Genomic DNA, 24,149 nt, shown 5'->3' with positions numbered 1-24,149 from the left:
GGGGAACTGGGGGGGCTGGGACGGGGCTTGGGGGTCCTGGGGTGAACTGGGGGACCCTCAGTGCTCCCACCTCCCCCTGTTCCCCTGTCCCGCCCCGTTCCCATTGTTCCCCCAAACCTCCGCTGCCCCCAGCTCGGTTTGGGGGGGACCCAGCCCTTTCCCATCGTGTCCCGGCCCGGCCCCGCTCACCCGAGGGCTCCGAACCACGCCCAGGGACAGAGGAGGGACAGAGGAGGAGGAAGAGGAGGGACAGAGGAGGAGGAAAAGGAGGAGCAGGAGGAGGAAGAGCTGGAGCAGGCAGAGGAGGCTCCACGTGCGCTCCCCGCTCTCTGGATCTGCAGCTCCTTCGGGACCATCGCCCCCCATCCCGCAGGTGCCCGGGGAGGGGGAGCTCGCCCCAAATACCCCGGGGCTCCCTGGGTTTGGGGTTTTTGGGGGGGATGTTTGGGGATGGCAGGGCTCCAGAGCCGAGCCGCAGATGCCCCTCGGGGGGACCCCGGGGGTCCCCGGGAGGTGTTTTCGGGGGGTCCCGGTGGCGGCAGAGCCCCGGCAAAGGGGCCGGGGGGATGCGGGTCGGCATGGCCGGGAAAGGGGTTCGGGGCTCCCGGTGCCAGCAGTGGCTGCTCCCAGCATGAGCCCAGTTGCTCCCCCCGTGTGGTTTCAGTTTCCTCGGCAGCAGGATGAGCCAAATCACTCCCAATCATTCCCTATTAGGGTACAGCTTGTCTCCATTTTTCCCAAATGTTATCCCCATTTTCCCACAATTTTATCCCATTTATCTCAAATTTTCCCCGTTTTTATCCCGTTTTTATCCCATTTTTTCCATTTTTCCTCATTTTATCCCGTTTTCATATATTTTTTCCCCATTATTATCCTATTTTTTTTATTTTTTCCTAATTTTCACACATTTTTCTCTTTTTTACCTCTATTTACTCCCTTTTAAACTCATTTTCCTTAATTTTTTTCTTAATTTTTCTGATTTTTTTCTTATTTTTTCTTGCATTTTTACTCAATTTTTTCTCCATGTTGTCCTAATTTTTCCCAATTTTTTTCCCATTTTTAATCTATTTTTTCCCCATTTCCCCATTTTACCCTCTTTTTGCTCTATTTTTCCCTGGTTTGTTCCCCATGTTCTCTCCTGTTTTCCCCATTTTCTTCCATTTTTCTCCCACTTTCACTTCATTTTTACCATTTTTATTCCCATTTTCCCTTCATTTTTCTCCCAGTTTCCCTCATTTTTTCCCCCCATTTTTATCCTGGTTTTATCTCATTTTTCCATCATTTTATCCCCATCTTCCATTCCTTTCTCCCATTTTTCTCAATTTTTACTCCATTTCCATCCCATTTGTCCTTATTTTTATCCCATTTTTTCTCTATTTTTTCCCATTTTGGCTCCAATTTCCCCCATTTTTGCTCCATTTCCATCCTATTTTTCCCTATTTCCCCCTAATCTTCCCCATTTAATTATTCCAAAAAATTAATATTTTGGGGGGGAAAAATAGAAATTTTGGCGGGAAAACAGGGTGCTTTGGGGGCAAAACTCCATGAATTTGAATCACAGCTTTCCCATGATTTTTCCATGGTTTTTCCATGATTTCTAGCCGGAAGGAGGAGTGGGATTCATCCAAACATGGTGGAAGCTGGAATAGGACCAGGCCATCTACCTTCCCAAAAATCTTGACCAGCTCATCTGCAATTCCACCTTTCCCCACTCCCTGTATCCCAGGCCTGGAAATTCTTCTACGACCTCCCAGGTAGGCAATTCCCAAAATTCCACGGAAAAATGGGATGAGGGAATTTCATCCTGTTTTTTTCCTGATTTTCCCCATTATTTTCCCCAAATTTTTTCTCTTTTTCTTTTTTTTTTTTTCTTAATTTTCCTGATTTTTCCCTCATTTTTTCCCTGATTTTTTCCCTGTTTTTCCCCCATTTTTTTCCTGATTTTTTTTCCTGATTTTTCCCTCTTCTTTTCCCAAAATTTTTTGTCTTTTCCCCAACTTTTTCTCAAATTTTTCCATAATTTTTCTGTTTTTTCCCATTTTTTCCTGATTTTTTCTGATTTTTTTTCCTGATTTTCCCCCATTTTTTTTTCAGGTTTTTTTCTGATTTTTTTTCCCTGATTTCTTCCAGGTTTTATTCCCTTTTTCTTATTTTTTTCTTCATTTTTCACATTTTTTTTCACATATTTTTCAAATTTTTTTTCCTGATTTTTCCCTCTGATTTGTCCAAATACTTCCCTTTTTTTCCTATTTTTTCCTGATTTTTTTCCTGTTTGTTTCCTTGATATTTCCTAGTTTTTTCCCAATTTTTTTCCCAATTTTCCAAAGTTTTTCCCCACTTTCTTTTCCTCATTTTTTTTTCTTTTTTTCCTTGATTTTTCCCATTTTTTTCCTAGTCTTCTTCCTCTTTCTTTTCCTGATTTTTCCCTGTTTTTTCCCAATTTTTTTCCTAAATTTTTTTCTTGCTTTTCCCCCACTTTTTCCTGATTTTTCCCTCTTCTTTTCACAATTTCTTCCTGGTTATTCCCCATATTTTTTTCACAATTTGTCCCTGATTTTTCCCTGTATTTCCTAATTTCTTTACTGATTTTTCCTGATTTTTTCCAGGTTTCTTCCCTCTCTTTTCTCGATTTTACCCAATTTTTTCTCAATATTTTTCCAGATTTTCCCCATTATTTCCTGATTTTTATTGATTTTTTTTTATGATTTTTTAATGATTTTTTTCATTATTTTTTTATTTTTCTGATTTTTTTTTTTTTTTTAATTTTTCCCATTATTTTCTTAAACTTTTCCTTGATTTTTGTGCTTTTTCCTGTTTTAATCCCATTTTTTTTCCTGATTTTTCCCTTTTCCTTTCCCTAATCTTTCTGGTTTTCCCCAATTCTTTCCTGATTTTTTTCATTATTTTTTTCTGATTTTTCCAGATTTTTTTATCGTTTTCCTGTTTGTTTCCCTGATTTTCTTTTTTTTCCACATTTTATCTCTGATTTTTTCCAAATTATTTTCCTTATTTTTTTGCAATTTTTTCTCAAATATTTCTGGTTTTTCCTTCATTTTTCCAATATTTTTCCAATATTTTTTCCTGATTTTTCCCAGGGTCTTTTTGGCTTCTTTTTCCTGATATTTTCCCTGATTTCTCACAATTTTTTTCATGTATTTCCCATTTTTTCCTGATTCTTCTCTCTTCCTATCCCAAATTTTTTCTAGCTTTTTCCCAATTTCTTCTCAAATTTCCCTAGTTTTTACCTGATTTTTCCTGTTTTTTTTCCTATTACTTTCCAGATTTTATTCCTCTTTCTTTTCTGGATTTTCCCGAATTTTTCCAAGTTCTTTCCCAGTTTTTTTCCTGATTTGCCCAATATTCTTTCCAATTTTCCCTGGTGTTTCATGATTTTTCCTTCTTTTCCTATTTTTTCCTGATTTTTTCCCCATTTTTTCTGATTTTCCCCAATTTTTTTCAAATTTTCCCATTTTTCCCAAATTTTTCCCAATTTTTTCCTGATTTTTCCCAAATTTTTTTGGATTGTACCCTGATATTTTTGTGGTTTTTTCCTGAATTTTCCCTTCCATTTTCCTTGAATTTATCCTGGGGTTTTTTTCCATTTTTTCCCCAATTTTCCAGTTTCCTTCACACTCCCAGTCTCATCCCAGTCACAATCTAATCCCAGTAACTCCCAGTCTGATCCTAGTCGCTTACAGTCTAATTCCAGTCACTCCCAGTATGAGGCCAGTGGCCCCCAGTTGCTCCCTGTCAGTTCCAGTATGACCCCAGTAACCTCCAGTGTGATCCCTGGGACTCCCTGTCTCTCCCAGTATATCCCACTCAGCCCCAGCACGCTCCCAGTCATTCCCAGCTCCTCCCAGTTGCTTTCAACATGATTCCAGTTGCTCACAGCCACTCCCAGTCAATCCCAGTATGACTCCAGTCACCCTCTGTGGGATCCCAGTCTCAGCCAGCATGGACCCAGCTGCTCCCACTGTGATCCCAGTATGATGTCAGTACACAGCCAGTGCAATCTCAGCCACTGTCAGGATGATCCCAGTACAAACCAGTCCCTGCCAGTGCTGCCACTCCTGGGATCCCCCAGCCCTCTCTGTGTTCCCCCCTCCCGCATCTCCCCAGAGGAGTCCCAAGGGCTGGCAGTCCCCAGCCAGGGTCCCCAGCCAGCCCCAGGTTGGATCTGCAGCCCCCAATTTTCCCAGTTTCCCTCTCCTTTTCCCCGGGCCGGGTTCCCCCCGTCCCCAGCGGGTGGGAGCAGCGGAGAGCCCCGCGCTGCCCATCCCGACCTGTCCCGGCTCCATCCCCGCTCCTGCCGTGGGCTGTGAGGGGTTTGGGAACGGGGCACCGAGGGTGTCACTGCTCCTGGGGGAGGAGGAGGAGGAGGGATGGAAGAGGAGAGATGAAGAAGGGGAGAGAGAAGGGACAGGAGTAGGAGAAGGAGGTGGGGTTAGGGAGGAAGAGGAGGAGGAAGGATGGAAGGGAAGGAGAGGGAGGAAGAGGAGGGACAAATGAGGATCAGGGAAGGGAGAAGGAACCACGAGGTCAAGCACTCCCTGAATTCACAGCCCCTCACTCGTGTGGGATCATCATCCCCCATCCCACACGTGCCTGGGGAGGGGGAGCTCAGCCCAGATATCCTCGTGCATCCCTGGGTTGGGTTTTTTTGGGGGGGATGTTTGGAGAATGAAGAACTCCAAACCTGAGCAGCAAATGCCCTTTGGGGGGACCGTGGGGAGTCCCAGCATCCCTTATTGAGGAGATGGAAAAGGGGAGAACTTTTCAGATTCCTGGCACTCCCAGCAGCCTGAGGAGGCCAGAGATCGAGTAGCCAGGGGACCCCCCGTACAAGTGTGACCGTGAGCAGCTGGAACAGGGGGGAACCCCTGAACAGCAAAGAGGAGAGAGCAGAGATGGGGAACTCCTGGGAGACATTTTCATGGCTGAATCTTGGTGTTTGGGAGGTTTTTATGGATGGCTGGTGACTTCTAGAGATGGACTTGGGCAAAACAAACCCCCTAACCCAATGTGCTTGTGAATTGTATTTTTCCCCAAACCAGGATTTCCCATTCCCAAAGCTTGGCCAGATGGAGAAGGTGGCTGCAAGGAAGAGGAAGATGCCCCAGGACACCCAGGCAGGTGAGGAGGAAGTCAGTGCCCCTTTCCCCCTCTCTCCTGCTCCATCTCCCAGCCCAGTCTGGCCCCCGGCTGCAGGACAACCCCGCTGCCGACGCCGTCCTGCCGGGGACGCACTGGGGGGATCTCCTTCCCCTTCCCTCTGGCATGGAGGCAAATCCCATCCTCTCCTTGTCCTTCCTCCCCCAGACAAGGAGCTGAGGATGGAGACCAGGGAGGACAAATCCCCACAGCAGAACCTCATGGAAGAGGCCATTTTGAGCGGCTCCACGGTGCAGGAACCCAATGGGGAGGAAAATCCCCAGAGATCCCGCAGGAGGAGGGGCTCCAAACCCATCCCAGGCTGCTCTGAGGAGGAAAAACCCACCCTGTGCCAGGAAGGCGGACGGAGATCCAGCCAGGGCTCTGAGCTGGTGGTCCATGAGCGGCTTCAGGATGGGGAGAAGCCCTACAAGTGCTTGGAGTGTGGGAAGAGCTTCAGCTGGAGGAAAACCCTGATCTGCCACCAGATGATCCACACTGGGGAATGGCCCTACGAGTGTGGGGAATGTGGGAAGGGCTTCAGCTGCAGCTCTCAACTCATCATCCACCAGCGCATCCACACTGGGGAGAGGCCCTACGAGTGTCCTGAGTGTGGGAAGAGGTTTCAGACCAGCTCCCATCTCCTCCTGCACCAGCGGATTCACACGGATGAGAGGCCCTTCCGCTGCCCTGACTGTGGGGAGGGCTTCAAGCGAAACTCCAACCTCATCACCCACCGGCGCATCCACACTGGGGAGAGGCCCTACGAGTGTGGGGAATGTGGGAAGAGCTTCACTGAGAGCTCCAGCCTGATCCTCCACCAGAGGATCCACACCGGGGAACGTCCCTACGAGTGTGGGGAATGTGGGAAGAGCTTCAGCCAGAGGTCCCAGCTGACCATCCACCAGATGATCCACACTGGGGAGAGGCCCTACGAGTGTCCCGAGTGTGGGAAGAGGTTTCAGAGGAGCTCCACTCTCCTCCTGCACCAGCGGATTCACACGGATGAGAGGCCCTTCCGCTGCCCTGAGTGCAGAAAGGGCTTCAAGGACAACTCCAACCTCATCACCCACCGGCGCATCCACACTGGGGAGAGGCCTTACAAATGTGGGGAATGTGGGAAGAGCTTCATCCAGAAATCTCACTTGACCCAACACCAACAAAAGCACCACTAAGGGGAGCCCTGTGAGTGCCCCAAGTGCAGGAAGAGCTTTGTGTGCTGCCCCAGCTCCATCCTTCATCAGAGGACCCACGTTGGGCAGAGCCCTGATGACCCACGTTCCCAGTGATCTGTGTTGGGAACACACTGGGCTGGTGGTCATTCTGGTTTGGTTCTATCTTTTGATTCATCTTCATCCCTTTAAAACACACAAAATTGGAATAAAAGTCTAGAAATTCATGAAAGGCATCTAAAACTTCAAATTTACTAATGCTTCAAGGGAATCTGGGAGATACTTGGGAGTATTTGGGGGTTGTGGGGTTTTTTGGTGGAATTGTCTCCATTTCTTGGCACTCAAGGAGACGAGAGTTCAATCTGTCACCTCAAAACCACTCAGTGCCAATGAAAACTACTCAATCCCACCAAAATTACTGCATTCCACAGCCCCTCAGGGTGTGATGCCTCAAGTTTTAGCTTTCATATCTTTCATATTCTGCACTGCCTAGGTTTGTGGTTTTGAACTTCACATTAAGTGTTAGTGAGCTCTCTTCACAGAGTAGGTAGACAAAACAATTCCTTTTCTAGCTTGATACCAAGGACAGTTGTTAGAAGTTTCAAGCCCAAAAACATAAACAAGGGTGGACTGAAGAGAGAAAACAAGAAGGATGGGACTTCATCATCTGAAGCTGTAACTGGACAATGAACCCAAATATGCAGATGGACCTAAACTAAAAATGTGAGACCTTGTGATCACTTGTCCATTTTTGTGACCATTTCTGGTCTATCTTGGGTGTAGCCCTGGCCTGGCTCTTGTACTGCCCATGGTGTATTTAAATTCTTCTAATAAACTTTATTCTTAACTCTGTCTGGACTCTGTTCTAGGTCAGCCTTCTGAAGGCATCAGGTGGAATGGGGTTGGAAGGGGATTGGGTGAAGTGGGATGCAAATTAGGAGGGGTGAGATGGGCATTGGGTGGGGCAGGATGGGTGGGATGGATTTTGGGAGGTGTGAAATGGGGGAAATAGGGATTGGGAAGGGGTCTTGATGTCCAGCAGGGATGGGTTGGGGTTGGGACTGGGGAGGTGGGGTGGGGTCTGCAATGAGACAGCCAAAGTTTGGGGATGATGAAGGGAGGGGGAGCCCATTACTGAGTGAGTTTTGTGTGAGGTGCCCCTGCCCAGGGAGGCAAAGATTTAGTTTCAAATGAATATTGTTAAAGTGAGAGGTGTGGGCAAGAGGGAATTCCATCCCTCTGCCTCAGAGGTTGGGCCCTGCGAGCCCAGGAAGAAACTCCACCCTGGACCCCTCGTGGGGTGGCAGCCCAGGGATTTCTGATTGGGTTTGGGCCCCTGGGGTTTCTCCCTTGCTGTGTTCCCAGTGGTCCCTGACCTTGAACTCCACCCTGGTTCTCAAACCCCATCTCCCTGCCTCTGTTCGGGGCTGTCTCTGGATCTGAGTTTGTTCCTGAGCTGAATAAATGTTTTCCTGAGCAGAATCCCATCTCGTTGGTGTCCCATGCCTGTTCCTGGTAACTGTGGCCTCCCTGGATATGATCCTGCGGCCCCGGAACGCAAGACTCCACAAAATTGAGACCTGCCCCCAGACCCCCCCAAAAATCCCAAAATTCCCTAAAATTCACCCAAATCCCTCAAAATTCCCTTAATTTCCCTAAAATGCCCTTTTTGTCCCCCTCTAGGACCAGGTGCCTCCACTGGATCTCAGGGACACCCCCAGGAATTTGGAGGGGATCTTTCCTCCCCTGCCACCCTCAAAAACCCGTTACTTTTGGGAAAAAAATTTTCCCAAAAATTCCTTGGATTCAAGGGGGAGGTCCCCCTTTTTTGACACATTTTTGGGGGGGTTCTCCCCCAAATCTTTCATGGTTTTTTTGCCTTTTTTTTGCTATTTTTTGATGGTTTTGGCATGTGAGGTTTTTTTGGAGGAGGTTCCCCCAATTTTTTGAGGGGTCCCTCAATTTTTTTAGGGGGGAATCATCCCCTCCCTCAATTTTTCCTCTGTCCCCCTTCTCCCAGATTTGGGTTGGGGGGGGTCTTTTTTTTATTTTTACCTTTTTTCCTCCCTATTTTTTTTCCCTCTTTTTATTTATGTGCACTTAATTTGGGGGGCTGAGGCACAGGAATTTTGGGGAGGGGTCGCCTGGGGGGTGTTGGAAAAGTTGGGGACAACCCCCTCCCCAAAAAACGGGAAAAATCATGGGAATTCTGGGGTTTCCCCCCCCCAAAGTATGAAAAATGTGAAATAAAAAATTCACGTTCTCAGCTTTTTTGGTGATTTTTGGGGAGGGAGTTGCAATCTTGGGGGGCTTCTTGGGAGGGGTCACTGGTTTTTTGGGTGGGATCTCCTGAGTTTTGGGGTGGAATTTGGGAATTTGGGGGGAATTTGGGGGTTTGGGGGAAATTTGGGGTTTTGGGGAGAACTCCGGGGTTTTTAGGGGGAGGATTCAGGGTTTTGGGGAAAAAAACCTGGGTTTGGGGGGGAAAATTTGGGGGTTTTGGGGGGGAATTTGGAGTCCAGAGGGGAATTTTGGCGAGAGGGGATTTGGTTGTTTAGAAGCACCCCTTGTATTTTTGGGGAGAAATTTGGTAGTCTTGGGGGGGAGAATTTTGGCAATTTGGGGTGTAATTTGAGGGTCTTGAGGGGGATTTGGGATTTTGAGAGGATTTGGTGGTTTTGGGGGGAAATTTGTGGAGTGGGGAGAATTTTGGGGGTTTTGGGGAAAAATTTGGGATATTTGGGGGGAAATTTGGAGTTTTGTGGGGGGATTTTGAGTCTTGGGAGGATTTGGGACTTTTGGGGGGGGTATGGGGGTTTTGGGGTTTTTAGTGGGATTAGGGAGAAATTTTGGGATTTTGGGGGAGAAATTTGGTGGTTTTGGGGGGAAATTCTGGGGTCCCAGCGGGGTTCTTATTTTGGGAAGGGGATTTGGGGAGGATTTTTTGGGTTTTGGGGGAATTTCCATTGATGGGGAGGGGCATTTTGGGGAGGCGTCCTGAATTTGGGGAGGGGTCTGAGGGGGTATTCCCGATTTTAGGGCAGGGTTTGGGGTGGATCTGGGGGGATTTTCCAGCAATGGGGAGGCATCTCAGGGGTGGGATCTGGGGAGGGGTCTCATCAGGGCACCATCCTGAGCTGGAAGCGGGGGGGATGTTGGGAGTGGAATCTGGGGAGGATCTGGGGGGAGATTTTCCAGCCATGGGGAAGGGTCCCAATCCTGGGGCAGTTCCTGAATTTGGGGAGCAGTCTGGAATTTGGGGGGATCTCATTGGGGCAGCAGGTGGAGCTGGAAGCGGGGCACGATGTTGGCGAAGCCGCTCTCCAGGGGGGCCGTGGGCAGCTCCTCGGGGGGTGCCGGGGGTCGCGGCCGCAGGCGCTGCAGCAGCGAGGTCAGGAACAGGAACAGCTCTGCCCGCGCCAGCGCCTCCCCCAGGCACAGCCACTGCCCTGTGGGGAGGGGGCGTCAGCACCGCCCCACCCCAAAGGGTCGGGGGTCCCAAAAGGGTCTGGGAGTCTCAAAAGGGGCTGGGGGTCCCAAAAGGGGCTGGGGGTTTCAGGGGTTGGGGATCCCAAAAGGGCCGAGGGGATTCCAAAGGGTCTGGGGACCTTGGGGGCTACGGGATCCCAAAAGGGTCTGAGCTCCCAAAAGGGTCTGGGCTACCCCAAAAAGGGTCTGGGGGGTCCCTAAAGGGTCTGGGAGCTTTGGGATTGGGGTCCAAAAATGGTCTGGGGGTTTCAGGGGTGGGGGTCCCAAATGGGTCTGGGGTTCCACAGCCCGAGGAATTTTGGGATTCCAAAAGAATGGAGGGCCCCACCCCAATGGAATTTTGGGATTTTTGGGATTCCAGAAGGATTTAGAGCCCCACCCCAAGGATTTATGGGATTTTTGGGGTGCCCACTGGCCGAGAAGGTCACAAAGGCCTTGTTGTGCTGGAACTGACCCTGCTCATCCAGGAACTTCCCAGGGTCAAATTTTGAGGATTTTTGAAGGATTTGGGGTTGTTTAGGACCGAGCTCAGCAGGGGGTAAATGTCTGTGTCCTGTGGGGTCAGGTGTGGGGCCAGAAGGGTCATTTGGGGTCAGGTGTGGGGTCAGAGGAGTCCTTTAGAGTAATTTGGGGTTATTTGTGGTAATTTGGGGTCATTGGTGTCATTTGGGGTTACTAGGGTGTAAGAGACAGTCTGAAGTTACCCTTATCTGCCTCACAAACATTGCAAGAACAGAGACCGAGACCCTGAAGACCCTGAGGGAATTTGTGCAGGGGTTCTGGCCTGGTTGAGGTGGAAGCTTGCCAGGTGATGGTTTGCAGGTGTGCTTGTTGTGCTCTCAAGGTACACTGCCTTCATTCCTGCTGCTGAGCAGGGACTTGTAAGGAGCGGCCTGTTCTGTACCTTACACCTGCTTCCCAGAGCAAGGGGTCTCATCACAACAGCCGAGGAATTTCCCCACCTCTTGGCCAGCTGCCCCTTGCTTTGAAACAGACTGTAAAAATGACTTTTCCAAGTTACTTTCTTCAAGAGAGATCTCCCCATGGAAGAAGACACCAGCGACCCTGTCTTGTCCATTGGTAGCTATAACCCGCCCCTTTTTTCTCTTTGCATTTTGCCTCTTTATCCCTCTCTCCCTCTCTCTCTCCCTCTCTTCTATTGCATAACCCTTGTTGCTGGCACTAAAATAAAGGTGCATTAGTGCTGTTGTGATTTAAACTGAAATCCCCTGGTGTCCTTTTTGCACTCTGAGATCAAACGAACCTCTCACAACTCTTACTTGTGTTAGGGGATTGTGACACTCGGCAGTGGGGTAACCCAAGGTGTGGCTCACAGCAAATGCTCCACGGCACAAGGATATTGGTAGGCACATGGTGGAGACAAGGATGAGGAGGAGACCTCCAGTATGGGTTCCAAAGGCTTTTACTCGGCAAAAATATATACTCTGCTCAGTTTTGGGAGCTTGTCTTACAGCAGCTAGAGAAACTTGCTTTAAGCAAAAAGGTGAGGAAAGAACTAGAATGGACTCCTTTCAAAACCCAGTTGAAATTTTGCAAAAACAATTAGATGAAGAAAGGAATGAGATCCATCTGTTGCCAGTGGCCCAAAGAGAGGAATGGGTTAAAAATTCAAAGAATGCTTATTCACCAAAGAAACAGTGGAGAGGGAAACCCTTCTCATTAATCAAATTTACCCTCAAAAAGAACTAACTGATGAAAAATTGTGGGGAGCACTGCTGTCCTAGCTTGAAACCTTTAATTAAAACAGAATATAATCATATCAATGATGAAGATCTTGATTCGCATACAACCACTAAAGAAATCCTGTACACTGCTGCTGAATTGGCTGAGCTGAAAAAGGAGTACGGGCGTCTCCCTCACGAGTCAGAGACAGAACACATACTGCATCTCTCACCGGAGGAGATCAGATTTGACTGACAGAACAAGAAGCCAGTGGGTACTGGGGACATGGGGTCTTCTCAACAGCAGGAGACAGATGTAACCCGTGGTCCCTAACTCAGCACGCAGCTCATTGGGCAGCAGGGCTTCATCCATTGGAAAGGGGAGACCCTGTAGCTATAGTTGGTACTCCTGACCAACTACTGGAAGACATGCACAAAGCTGCCTGCTTGCAAATGATACATGACAGAAAATTAACTACTGGCTATGAATCACCAATGCAATTACCTGTGAAATGATGACCCCTTTAATTCGAGGCCTTCCAGAATCACATAAACCTACAGAAATTCTCCTTCAAAAACCATAGCAGCTAGAACTCCTGTTGTTGGCACTAAAATAAAAGTGCACTATTGCTGTGATTTAAGCTGAAATCCCTTTGTGTCCTTTTGCACTGTGAGATCAAACGAATCTCTCATGATTCCTGCTGGTGTTAGCGGATCATGACAGAGCCCTCAGCAATCCAGGCAGCAACACAGGCAGCAGGACACAGAGGGCACTTCCTGGCTGGGACAGGGCTTGTGGCTTCAGCAGAACCACCAAAGGCCAAGGGGCTTCTGGCCATTTTCCCTGCACCACTGCATGCCTGGGCAGCTTGCAGAGCACAAGCCCCCTTTTCCCTCTCTTCCCCTATGCCCCACACACCCTGGGCAGCAAAAGAAAGGTCCTGGGAGTCTGTCTATTATAACATATCCTATATTATTTACATACTAAAGCAAAACAAAAAAGAATAGAACAATATTTGAAGGAAAAAAGTCCCTGCTGGCTGCTGTTGTGGCCCCAGCAGACACAGCCTCCCAGATCAGCTCTCTGCAGAGCTCCAGCAGCGCAGCCAGCTGAGGCCCGACAGACGAGGCCGTGACCTCCATGCCCTGCGGAGCTGATCTCGCAGCCTCTGGAAGGTGGAGATAGGAGCGTGGTCTCCTGCCCTGAGAAGGCACAATGTCTGAAGTGCCAGGCTTCCAACCTCCAGGCTGCTGTCACATGCTGTGTCTTCAAGGGCTGGAAGAGAGACGAACAGAGCCACGGTCAGATCCCAGACCTGCGGGGGCCCACGGAGAGCCCCTGCCAGGGCCATCCCAGCCGGCTCTTGCCATGGCCAGCAGGGAGCAGGGACCGAGGGGATCAGCCCGAAGCTGCGGCCACGAATGCCCCACGTGCCCCTGAAATCTCGGTGTGCTCTGCCCACACCGCCCCTCATCCACACAGGGAGCAGAGCCCTCCACAGCCAGGCCAGGGCTTGCAGCTCCCCCCGCCAGCCCCGCTGACAGCCCGCTGCCCTCACTCACCCTCACAAATGAGCAGCATCTCTTTCTTCTGCCCCCTCAGGTGCTGCCCGGCCATCCCTGGGAACACAGAGCCTGTCAGGGCCCCGGCGGCACAGCTCCCTGCCAGCGGCGCTGCCAGCCCTGTGGCCACACGCCCTCCCGCCCCGGCAGGGCTCAGCCCGGGCCCTTGCCGCATCCTGACTCAGCCCAAGGGCACGGCTGCCAGAGGCCGGCAGCAGCCCCGAGGGCAGCCGGGGCTCCAGGGCGCCGGGCCCGGGTGCCGCTGCCGGGGCAGCAGCCGGGGCCGGGGCCGAGCTGCGGCGGGGCGGGGAGGGAGCCCGGGTTCGTGGCTCACCGATGAACCTGATGGCCGCCTCTCGCAGGGGCTCCTGTGGGCTCTGCAGGTACGGCAGGGCCCGGCGCAGCTGCTCGGCCGCTCGGTTCCTGTCCTGTGCCAGCTGGAGAGATCGGCAGGAGGGAAGGGTTGGTGCGGGCTCTGCCCCTCGGCCGGGCACTGCCTGCGGCCAGCCCCGGCCTCCCGTGCCCGCCCAGCCCTGAGGCCCGGCCAGCAGCCGCTGGCGCCGGGCTCTGGAGGGGGCAGAGGGCCGGCTGCTGCCCGGGGAGCCGCGGTGCCGCCCTGCCCCGCAGCCCCAGTGGGCCAGGGCTCCATCGGCACCCAGCTCGGGGCCACAGGAGCCTGGAGAAGAAGCCGTGCTGCTCCCGGGTGCAGCACCGGGCAGGGGCGCAGCTGCCAGCCCCACACACTGGGCACCGGGGACAGGGAGCTTCTCCAGGCTGAGGCTGGGCCGTCCAGGCCGTCCTTACCAGGCCTTCGCTGAACTTCCAGAGTTTCTTATCCAGCTGCAGCATCTGTTCAATATCTCTCCTCTTCAGGAATCTGGCTGAAGAATGCAGCGTTTCCTGGGACACCTGGAGAGCAGCAGAGACTGGAGATGGCCCCACAAGCCCAGGCACAGGACCCGCATTTGTGTGCCAAGGCCTGGAGGTGCCAGGGCAGGAGGCAGCCGAGCCCTCCCAGGGTGCCACCGGCAGCCCAGGTGTCCTCACCTCTGCCACATGCTGGTTCTGCTCATGGCAGTGGAAGAAGAGTGGGAGCAGGCTCTGGCGCACGTATGACTTCAGGGCCTTTCTTCCCTCTTCCATTAATAAATCTATCATCTTTTTAAATACAAACATGGAGCACAGCTGCACCTGGCTATCATCCTGTATGAAAGGAAGGAAAAAAGACTTCAGCACTGGGTGCTTCGGGCCCCCTCCAGTCTGGCCTGCAAATACACAGGGCACAAAGTGTCTGGGCAGCACCCAGTGGCTGTGGCTGAGGGCACAGAACCTTACATTGTCAAACAGTGGCAGGAGCACCTCAGCCAGCTGCCGGGCTATGGGGATGGCTATCGGGGCACTATTATACAGGAACAAATATTTGAGTAGAACCATGGTCATCCTGACCACGTCACTATCATTTTCCTGCAGGAGCTCCAGCAGGTTTTCAATCAGGCTCCACATTTTCTTGGCCTGTGGGGAAGAGAAGTCTGTGAAACCCCACCCTGCTGCTGCAGGGCCCAGAGGCCAAAGGCTGGTCCTAAAGCACTCGGGCAGCTGAGCCGGGAGGCAGGAGAGCTGGGAGCAGCTGCCTCAGTGTCTGAAGCTCAGCTAAGCCCAGGGACTGCGTTCCCCATCCCTACGCTGCCCGCATGGCTTCAGCCACTGCCCCCTTCTCACCATCAGAGGATTCTTGCCAAGCACTAGGAGGCCTCTGAGTGCCAAGCGTTGCCTCTCCCTGCACTCGCTCTGCAGATGGTTTGACAGGATGTCCAGGATGCTGTCACTGCATTCAGTCAAGTCCAGGCACTCCAGGACCTGAAAGGCACAGGGCAGTGACAGGGGAGCTGGCTGGCAGGAGGCCAGAACCACACAGAGCTGGGCCCTGGCAGCAGCACAGAGCACGGGTAGTGAAATCCCAGGCAGCTGCAGCTGTGAGAGGGCAGAGAGCTGGAAAGCAGTTGGCCTTCAGGCTCACCTCTACAAGGAATGCCAGGGCAGCAAAATCCCAGAATGGCATCTCTTTGCTGAGCAGGCTGAGCAGGTAGAATGCTACCCCAGAGCACAGGTGTATGGATGAAGAGCACATTTCTCTGAATGGAGGAAAAAGGAAGCAAAACTCTGAGCCAGCAGCAGTAAAGCTCTCCCAGGAATGACTCACAGAGGGCTGATCTTTCCCCACCAGCTTCCAAGGGGACATGGGCCCTTGGGGAGGTGGCTGCTCCTGGGCACCCTCCTCTCCCAGCCTTTTGAAGTCTCCTTGGTTGTTCCTTGGTGCCCACAACCACTGGGATGGTGTGGGTCACCTGGACACACAGGGCACAAATGCCAGAGGCAGTGGGGAGAAGGGGGTCTCACCTGGCCAGCAGACCCACGGCATAGTGGTGGGTGTCAGCACAGAGCAGCGTGTCCCAGCCACACTTGCGTTCCACTTCCAGAACCACATGCTCACACCGGAGAAGGCAGAGCAGGGACTTCAGGGTCTGCACTGCAAACCTGTGTGCACAGCAAGGCCCACGTCACGCTGGGAGCACTGGCTCCTGCCCTGGGGACATGGCAGGGACAGGAGGACTGGGATGGAGCACCTGTTGGGGCTGGTGGCAAGGCCGTGTTGCTCCTGGCATCTCTTCCAGAAGGTATCAACTTCCTCTGGCATATCCAAAGTGCTGAAGAACACTTGGAAGAGCAGATGCACAAAGAGGTGGGGGAAATACCCATTCACTACACGTGGGACACAGGGCACCTGAAGGAACTTCCACATCACCACAGTTGCCTGCAGAGGACAAAGCACCCTGAGACAGAGCTCAGTGCCGAGGTGTCTCTGTGGCAGGGCCTGAGCGTGGCAGGGAGAGGCTGGGGGAGACACAGGGGGAGCATCGGGCCTGGTGCCCCTGAAGCTGCCCCTAGGCCATGTTTCAGCCAGGTGCCTGAGGCAGGGAGATGCAGTGGGGGAAGGAGGAAACAGAGCTGCTGAAGACACGGCTGGCCATGGGGTGAGCAAAGGTCAGTTGCAGAAACTCACAGCCAGGGCAAAGACACCCGTGTTGTCCCCATCGGAGGTGCACGTGCTGTGCTCTGGCCAGTTCCCCAGCACATCGAGGAGTATCTGCACCACTGGCTCCACAGTCCTGCTCGAGCACATGACCGTCTTCCACATGGTCATGGCAGCTCTGTGGGGTGACAGCTCTGTCTCACGGGGGTCTCAGACACATCCCCGTGGCCTGGGCAGCAGTGGGGAGCTGAGCTGGCTGCCAGCTCTGCCTCTGCCCACTGCCCCTCACCAGCAGCAGCACCCAGGCAGCCCAGCCCTGTGGGGACAGGGCCCTGAGGGGGCATGGCATGGCAGCAGGCTCAAGGGCTGATGTAGCAGGGCTGGGAAAGGGAGCAGCCAGAGGGCCCTGGAACTCTCTGTTGGTCAGACACCTGGGCCAGGCTGTGCAGGCTGATGGGCTGAGGAGCCCTGAGCCCTCTGGGCACGTGGGCCCCGTACCTGTCACACGATGGGGCCACACGCAGGAGAGCAATGACCACATCAGCAGGCTGTGCCTCAGTCAGATCCAACAGGGCCTTGTCCAGCTTGTGCTCAGCAGACTCATTGGCCATGAGCCTCTCATGGATGTACCTCACCATGGCAGGCACCTGGAGAAGGCACAGGGAGACTTGGAAAGCTGCCACAGGGAGTCAGGAATGTCCCCAGCTTCCCCAGAGAAGTGCTTCCCTTCTCACCACGCTGCAATGGCCTCAAAGGCTTAGAGTGATCAGCAGGTGTGGCTTGGGAGGCCAAGCGATCCCTGGAGGATCAAACCCTGGCCACAGGCTGCTTACTTGCTCTGGAATGGAAACACCCTCCTCCAAAATCAATTCCAGCATGGCAGCACTGGTGTCGGTGGTGTAGACGTCACCGTTTTCCATGGACCCAGTGCCCATGGCACTGGTCTCTTCCTGCCAAATGCACTTGATGAATTTGAAAGTCAGGCAGGAGAAGGAAGGGTGGGAAGAGAGGGATATTGCATGGAGAGCTCCAAGCGTGGTGCTGGGCTGAGCAGTGCCAGCAGGCCCAGCCCAGGTGGGGATGGCTGCAGGTACCTGCGCTGTTCTGCGGAAGAGGCCACAGGCAGGGTCCTGCTCTTGTGTCCCGTCCATGGCTGCATCTGTCAAAGAGCAGCCAGAGCTGAGGGGCTGCGGGAGAGGCCGGAGAACACAGCCCAGCCCTGCACTCCCCAGGCAGGGACAGCCCTGGGATGCCCCAGGGGATGGAGTGTGGCCATTGCTGGGGGGGTAGCCCCAGGCTTTCTTCCATCCTTTCTGTGGGCACATCCCCAGGGGATGGGAAGGGGTGGGAGGGGACGGAAAGGGACAAGACATGATGGGATGGGATGTGGCCAAGCTGGCCACGGGCTGAGCCCTGATGCTCAGTTCTGCCACTCACCCTCCTGCAGTGGCTGGAACTGCTGCACCTCTTCAGTGTCCTGTGCTGGGGTAGCTCCAGGGCCTTCTTCTTCCTCCTCCTCCACCCAGGCCAACTTGGGCACTCTTGGGGGTCGCTGCTCCATTGCAGGGACTGGATTTATGGTACTTGCAGGAGGGATGGCTCGGAAAAGCTTCGAGTCTGCAAGTCCTGCAGTCGTGCCTGGAAGGCACCTGCAAGACTGAAGTCCTGGCAAGACTGCAGGACAGCAAGTCCTGCACTTGGGTCTTGAGGGCTCCTGCCACAAGGACAGGAGGCTCCTCGTCAAGGATGGTGCTCTGGTCTCAAGGGCAGTGACTGCAGGGATGGGCGATGCCTCGGAAAAGCTCCGGGTCACCAAGTCCTACGGTCTGCCCTCAAGAGCACCTGCAGAAGAGAAACCTCAGCACGGCCACGGGTCAGCAATTCCTGTGGTCTGGCCTTGAGGTCACCTGCAGGAATGACGGCTCAGAAAAGCTCCGGGTCAGACACAAACGAGAGCGCTGTGTGGGGGCTCCTCACAGCACCGCTCTGGCGCGTCCTGTCCCGTCGCGTGCACCGAGCACTGTGGCGTGGTCCTGTCACCGCCAGCTCCTATGTCACCACGTGTCACAAAGGGCCCTTTGACACCCTGTCCATTTCCATCCCATGGTGACCATATGTCACAAAGGGTCCTTGCACACACTGCCACCCGCCCTGGTTCCACCCCCATCCCCCCCCTGAGTGGCCCAGGTTGGAAGGAATCCCTTGCCCAAAGTGTCTAAGAAAGCCTGACAGGATCTTTAGGAACAGCTCAAACCATCAGCAAACGCTGCCCTGCTCTGCAGGCTCAGGGCAGCAGAAGGAGCCCCCAGGGCTGCCGACGCAGCCGCAGCAGGAAGGGAACGGGGCCTTGCACAGAAGCTGGCACGGCCTCCTTGGGACACATCCTGGCTGGTGGCCATTCTAAACCCACACGTGTGACACAGACAAGGGACATCTGGGCCAAGGCACGAAGAGGCCACTAGAATGTATTTTAGCACATTAGAAAGACTTGGGAGGAATCCCAGAGGGTCATTTTTTGAAGCAAAGTGATCTGATTAAATACTGTAACCAACGGTAGGCTTGGTAAAAATTAGAAAGTGGTGAAAATTGACTGCCTAATGGAACTTTAAATGATCATCCACTGTTACAGTTGATGTTATTTTTAAGAAAAAAAGACAAATGAGACCAAGTGATATGTGCAGACACATTTTTTTACCCTGAAGAATAAACCTGAGTGGCACCAAGAATATGGCTTTGATTTGGACCCCCAGGAGACTTTGGTCCTTCCTTTGGAAAGAGATAACAGGTGGAAAATAAAGAGATGTTGTTCAGCGTGTAGTTTCGGGCAGAGATGTTTGAAATTGGCAAAAAAGGACGAGGAAGACACTGTTATAGATGTCCAAGACTCACAGCCGAGTTATTCCAGGCCAGCTCTACCTTCCCCCTCAAGCAACCACTCCTCTCCCTTAATTAAATGAAAGTGAGAATGAGATGAATAATCCTGGTGAGGGGACAAGTGCGGGGATGCCAGTGACAACATGTACAAGGAATAAAACCAAGAAAGTTTTGCCTTTAGTCACCCCCTTAAGGCAAGAAGTGGGTCCCACAGGAGAAGCTGTGTGGGTGAAGATCCCCTTTTCTACTGGTGACCTGAATAACTGGCAGGAAGAAGTTCATAATTATAGAGAAAACCCTAGCAAAGTGGCAAAAAGATTTGAGTTAATAGTCAAGAACCGAGACCCAGACTGAGGTGATTTCATGATGACAGCGCTAAGGAAAACAGATAAAGAGTTGGTGATGAAGATGGTCAGAGCACATGTGCAGGGAGAAATTGCTAGTGGAGCCTTACAAGGTACAGTGGACCAGTTGTTTCCTATTGTAAACCCTTTGTTGGACCCAAATGATGCAAACAACTATGCGATGTTAACTGGATACTGGGAACTGTGGGGGCCAAGGAAGCAGCCAATACTTACTGTAGCCACTCTCCCCTGGAGGAAGAGCCCATAGGAGGCTTTCACTTACCACTCTCCCCCAGAGGCTAAAGGCCTCGATGGGGAGCTTTTATTTTTACAGCCACGTGTTAAGTGGTTCCCAACATGTCTTTCCCCCTGTATGCATATTATTTTTACCCTGTTGGCCCTTCCCCCTTGTTCCACCCCTGAATCCTCAGACCATTGTCCCTGTTGCTCCACCCCACCCCCTGCTTTTCCTATATAATCCCTGCTCTCACTGAGCCCAGGCCAGTTGTTGTCTCTGGGACCCTTCGGGAGAGAAGAATAAAGACCTCCTTGGAACCCCACACGGTGCCTCCCGTCTCTTTTCTTCGGCAGCACCCGAGGAACAGCGGCCATTCCAAAAGCCCTTTGAAGGGCTCGCAGCTGAATCACGGGGGCAAGGCAAGCGTGCCTGTGTGCCCAGGGGAAGTGCCACAGGAGACGCTTCCCTGGGAAGGTCACGGCACCCTGACCACCTCCGCTCTCCGCGACAAGTGGTGCCCCAACAGGGAGCTCTGCCAGCGGTTCCCTGGTTCCCTGGATCCCGGGAGAAGTGTCTCCTGCAGCACCAGCTGCAGAAAGCAAGTCGCCCTCGGGTCTGTCACTTCCCTGAGGAAACCCCCTCGCGTTTTAGCAAGGGCGATCCAAGGGGACACCGGGACCCCCCTAGGACCATCCGGGGAGCGAGGAGAAGATCTCCCGAAGGACCAGTTGGTGGGTGACACCGTGCCCAGCAGTTTTTGTTTACCCAGTGGAGGTGGAAAAAGCTGCAAAAATCGGGATTTGGCCTTTCTGGGAGGGTTTTGGAGCCAGTTTTATTCCCACGGGGAACAAAATCCTTTCGAGTTTTAACCAATCCCTTTGGAATGCTGCACATGGCTCACCTGGGCTGGGAAAACCTAGAAAAATCCTGGAACACACACCTGAGGGAGGGGTTTGTTAATCCTGGCTCATCCCAGGAACTTCCATTCCTCAGTCTGGAAAGGATGGGTTAGGGAGTCCCCCAGTCTGGGAGTGCCTATGACACCGCCTAAAAAAATATTTCCTTCCTTTTCCAATTCCAGGAATGAAATTCCTGGATTATTTTCCATCAGGAAATTGGGTTAATTAAAGTGCAGGCTTTTCCACCAGCATTTCAGTCCTCGTCATTCCGGCAGTTCCACTAATCCTTATCCCAGGTGTGATTCAGAGGGTTGGGATTTCCTGGCTCTGAGCACCAACATCTGCAGTTGCACAGGAAACTCACAGCTCATGAGAACAAACTTTCTGTGTGACTTCAGAGGCCACGACAAACCTGAGTGGTTTCCCTCCCATCCCCCAGCCCTTCCTGGCCCCAGGGGCTGATGGCATTTGTGCTCCCTCAGGTTCATCTCCCCACAGCAGCACCATGGGGGTGCTGACGCCTGCTCTGGGCAGTGCAAACAGGGGCTCCTGAGCCAGTGCTGCCGTGTCTGTGCCTGCAAGGATGCAGCACCTCTCTGAGCTGGGGGAGAGGCCAGGGCTGCACAGGGGGGATGTTGTTGGCAGCTCCATGAGGATGCTCTGGGACGCTGCCCTGGGGTGTCCAGCACAGTGGGGATGGATCAGCCCCTGCTCTGCTGCTCCTTCCCATCTCCCCCAGGGACCTTGCAGAGCCCCAGCCATGCTGTTTGCCCCCAGCCTGCCCACAGCCACCCTGGGGCTGCTCACGGGGGTTTTCTGTGCTGAGCTCTGGCCTGGGTGTGTTCTTGAGAGAGCCTGGGCAAGGAGCCTGGAGCCCCCAGGCCCTGCCCTGAGGCGTCAGCGCTGCCCCAGCAGTGCCCATGGCCTGTCCCTGCTGCAGCCCTGGCACTGCCACCCCCAGGGCTGTGCCCGGCCCCGAGAGCACTCAGGCCCTGCAGCAACACCAGGGCCAGGAGGGCAGCGGGGCAGTGGCACGGGAGCAGCACTGGCAACACCAAGTGCTGCTGCTCCTGGGCACAGCTGCTGTGCCAGCACTGATCTGCCCCAGCTCTGCACACAGACACTGCTGCTGCAGCTCCAGAGAAGGGAACAAAAGGGGGATCTCTGGAGAAAACTTTGCTGGGAGATCCTTTAGTTCATTTAAAAGCACTAAGAGCACAGCCCCTCATGAACACAGTCTGTGGCCACAGGGAAGGTGGAGAGAAACAAAATGAGAAATGGCACAAACAATGATATTTTATTTTGGACAAGATCTATAAATTTAAACAAAGAAAACATCCAAAATGAGACGAACAAGAAGTATCAAACATTACTTTTATTACAAGTGACTTGCAGAAACTGGCCAGGAGTTTAATGTTTCTGAAATGATCCAGTGATCATTCTCCACACTGCAGCCTTGAGCTCCTGGTTCCTCAGGCTGTAGATGAGGGGGTTCAGGGCAGGAGGCACCACTGAGTACAGAACTGACACTGCCAGATCCAGGGATGGGGAGGAGATGGAGGGGGGCTTCAGGTAGGCAAATGTGCCAGTGCTGATAAACAGGGAGACCACAGCCAGGTGAGGGAGGCAGGTGGAAAAGGCTTTGTGCTGTCCCTGCTCAGAGGGGATCCTCAGCACAGCCCTGAAGATCTGCACATAGGAGAAAACAATGAACACAAAACAGCCAAGTAGCAAACAGGCACTGACTGCAATGAGCCCAAGTTCTCTAGTGTAGGAATTTGAGCAGGAGAGCTTGAGGATCTGTGGGATTTCACAGAAGAACTGCCCCAGGGCATTGCCCTGGCACAGGGGCAGGGAAAATGTATTGGCTGTGTGCAGCAGTGAATAGAGAAAGCCACTGGCCCAGGCAGCTGCTGCCATGTGAGCACAAGCTCTGCTGCCCAGGAGGGTCTCGTAGTGCAGGGGTTTGCAGATGGACACGTAGCGGTCGTAGCACATGATGGTCAGGAGAAAATACTCTGTTGCAGCACAGAAAACAAAAAAAAATACTTGTGCCACACATCCTGTGTAGGAGATGTCTCTGGTGTCCCAGAGGGAGTTGTGCATGTCTTTGGGCACAGTGGTGCAGATGGAGCCCAGGTCAGTGAGGGCCAGGTTGAGCAGGAAGAAGAACATGGGGCTGTGCAGGTGGTGGCTGCAGGCTACGGCGCTGATGATGAGGCCGTTGCCCAGGAGGGCAGCCAGGGAGATGCCCAGGAAGAGGCAGAAGTGCAGGAGCTGCAGCTGCCGCGTGTCTGCCAATGCCAGCAGGAGGAAGTGGCTGATGGAGCTGCTGTTGGACATTTACTGTGGTTGAACATGGAGACCTGCTCATGGACAAAGGACAGTGGCAAGTCAGGAGAGGCTGCTTTGAGTCAAACTTGGGCCATTCCCTGTAGACTGTCCTGCTGGGACTCACCCACCTTTGTTCCTGCTCTGGGGAAACTTCACCCAGGTCCCTGCCTGAGCTCCAGCTCTGCTGTCTGAGTGTGCCAGGAGCAGCCAGGCCTGTGCCTGGGGGCTCTCCAGGAGCCATCCCTGCCCTGCTGCCCTGGGTTTGTAGCCATGCTGGAGAGGGACATGGCTGGAAATTCAGGATATGTCGGGGCATTACTCCTAATGCAGATGGGCCTCTTGCCATCTGCACACACACTTCTCAAGTATAGCAGGAGTTGGTTTTACAAATTGTTTTCCTACCCACAAATCATTCCTGGTTCTCTGAGGTTAGAAATCCCCAGCATTTCTGCTGCACTCAGAGTTTCCCACTGAGAGATGTGAGAGGCAAAGGATTCCCTGTGGCTTAGGGAAGGTGAGGGGCTGGATGGGCTTGTTCCCAACTGCCCTGGATTTGCACCTTTGGCTGGAATCAGAGCACAATCACACTCCTGTGTCACCCTGGCATAAACCAGAGCCTGCCCAGAGCAGAGGGATCCCTGAATGTCTCACCCTCTCTAAAGGTCTCTGGGCAAGGGCTCAGCACCCCCCTCTGCCAAGGACACTCACAACTCCCTTGGCAGAGCCAACAGCATTTCCTCAGCTGTGGCATCTCTGCCCTTCCCTGTGGGACATTCAGGGAACTCTGAGAGGCTCTGGCACAGATTTGCAGCCAGGAGGGCAGCTCAGAGCTTGGAAGGACACAGCAAGGAGATCCCCAGGTGTGCCATGATGGGATCTCAGGGAGGGAGGCTCAGCTCATTCCCCTTTCCCATGGACTGCTTTGCCCACAGCCCCACAGGTCACAGGGAAGCTGGGACACCCCATTCCCATGGACACACCTGCCTGGCAGCAATCCCAAGGGCAGGGCCTGACTCAGCTGCTGCAGATGCCAGAGCCTCCCTGAGAGCCCCAGATAACAATGACAATATCAGAGCAGTGCATTTAGGCTGTTTAGGAGGCTCCCAGCAGAGAGACTGAGCACCTAAACTTACAATTCTGGCAAATCTGTAAATGTTCAGATATTACTTTGATAATCCTGGCGTATCTCTTTCAACTCAGAATGTTCTGTGATTCTGGGATTACAATTTCTCTTCTGCTTATCCCTTGTTATATAAAATAAAAAGAGAAAAAAACTCCTTGCAACAGTGTTAGAACAGTAAAGTAAGAAACAGACTTTTATTGAAAGCTTCCAGGTGTCCAAGTGGAGATGTGGGACACCCGGCCCCTT

The 24,149-nt window shown here is 52.8% G+C and overlaps 2 pseudogenes; one reads left to right on the top strand and one right to left on the bottom strand.

The window, feature by feature from the left end:
* LOC131586229 (zinc finger protein 271-like) overlaps positions 1-6,416 on the top strand; it is a 31,021-nt pseudogene extending 24,605 nt beyond the window's left edge.
* Positions 1-24,149, bottom strand: part of LOC131586333 (uncharacterized) — a 705,318-nt pseudogene that overhangs the window by 47,882 nt on the left and 633,287 nt on the right.

Source organism: Poecile atricapillus, chromosome 19 (assembly GCF_030490865.1).
Source record: "Poecile atricapillus isolate bPoeAtr1 chromosome 19, bPoeAtr1.hap1, whole genome shotgun sequence".
NCBI lineage: Eukaryota > Metazoa > Chordata > Aves > Passeriformes > Paridae > Poecile > Poecile atricapillus.
Note: the sequence above shows the minus strand (reverse complement) of the source record. Positions and strands in the feature narration are given on the sequence as shown.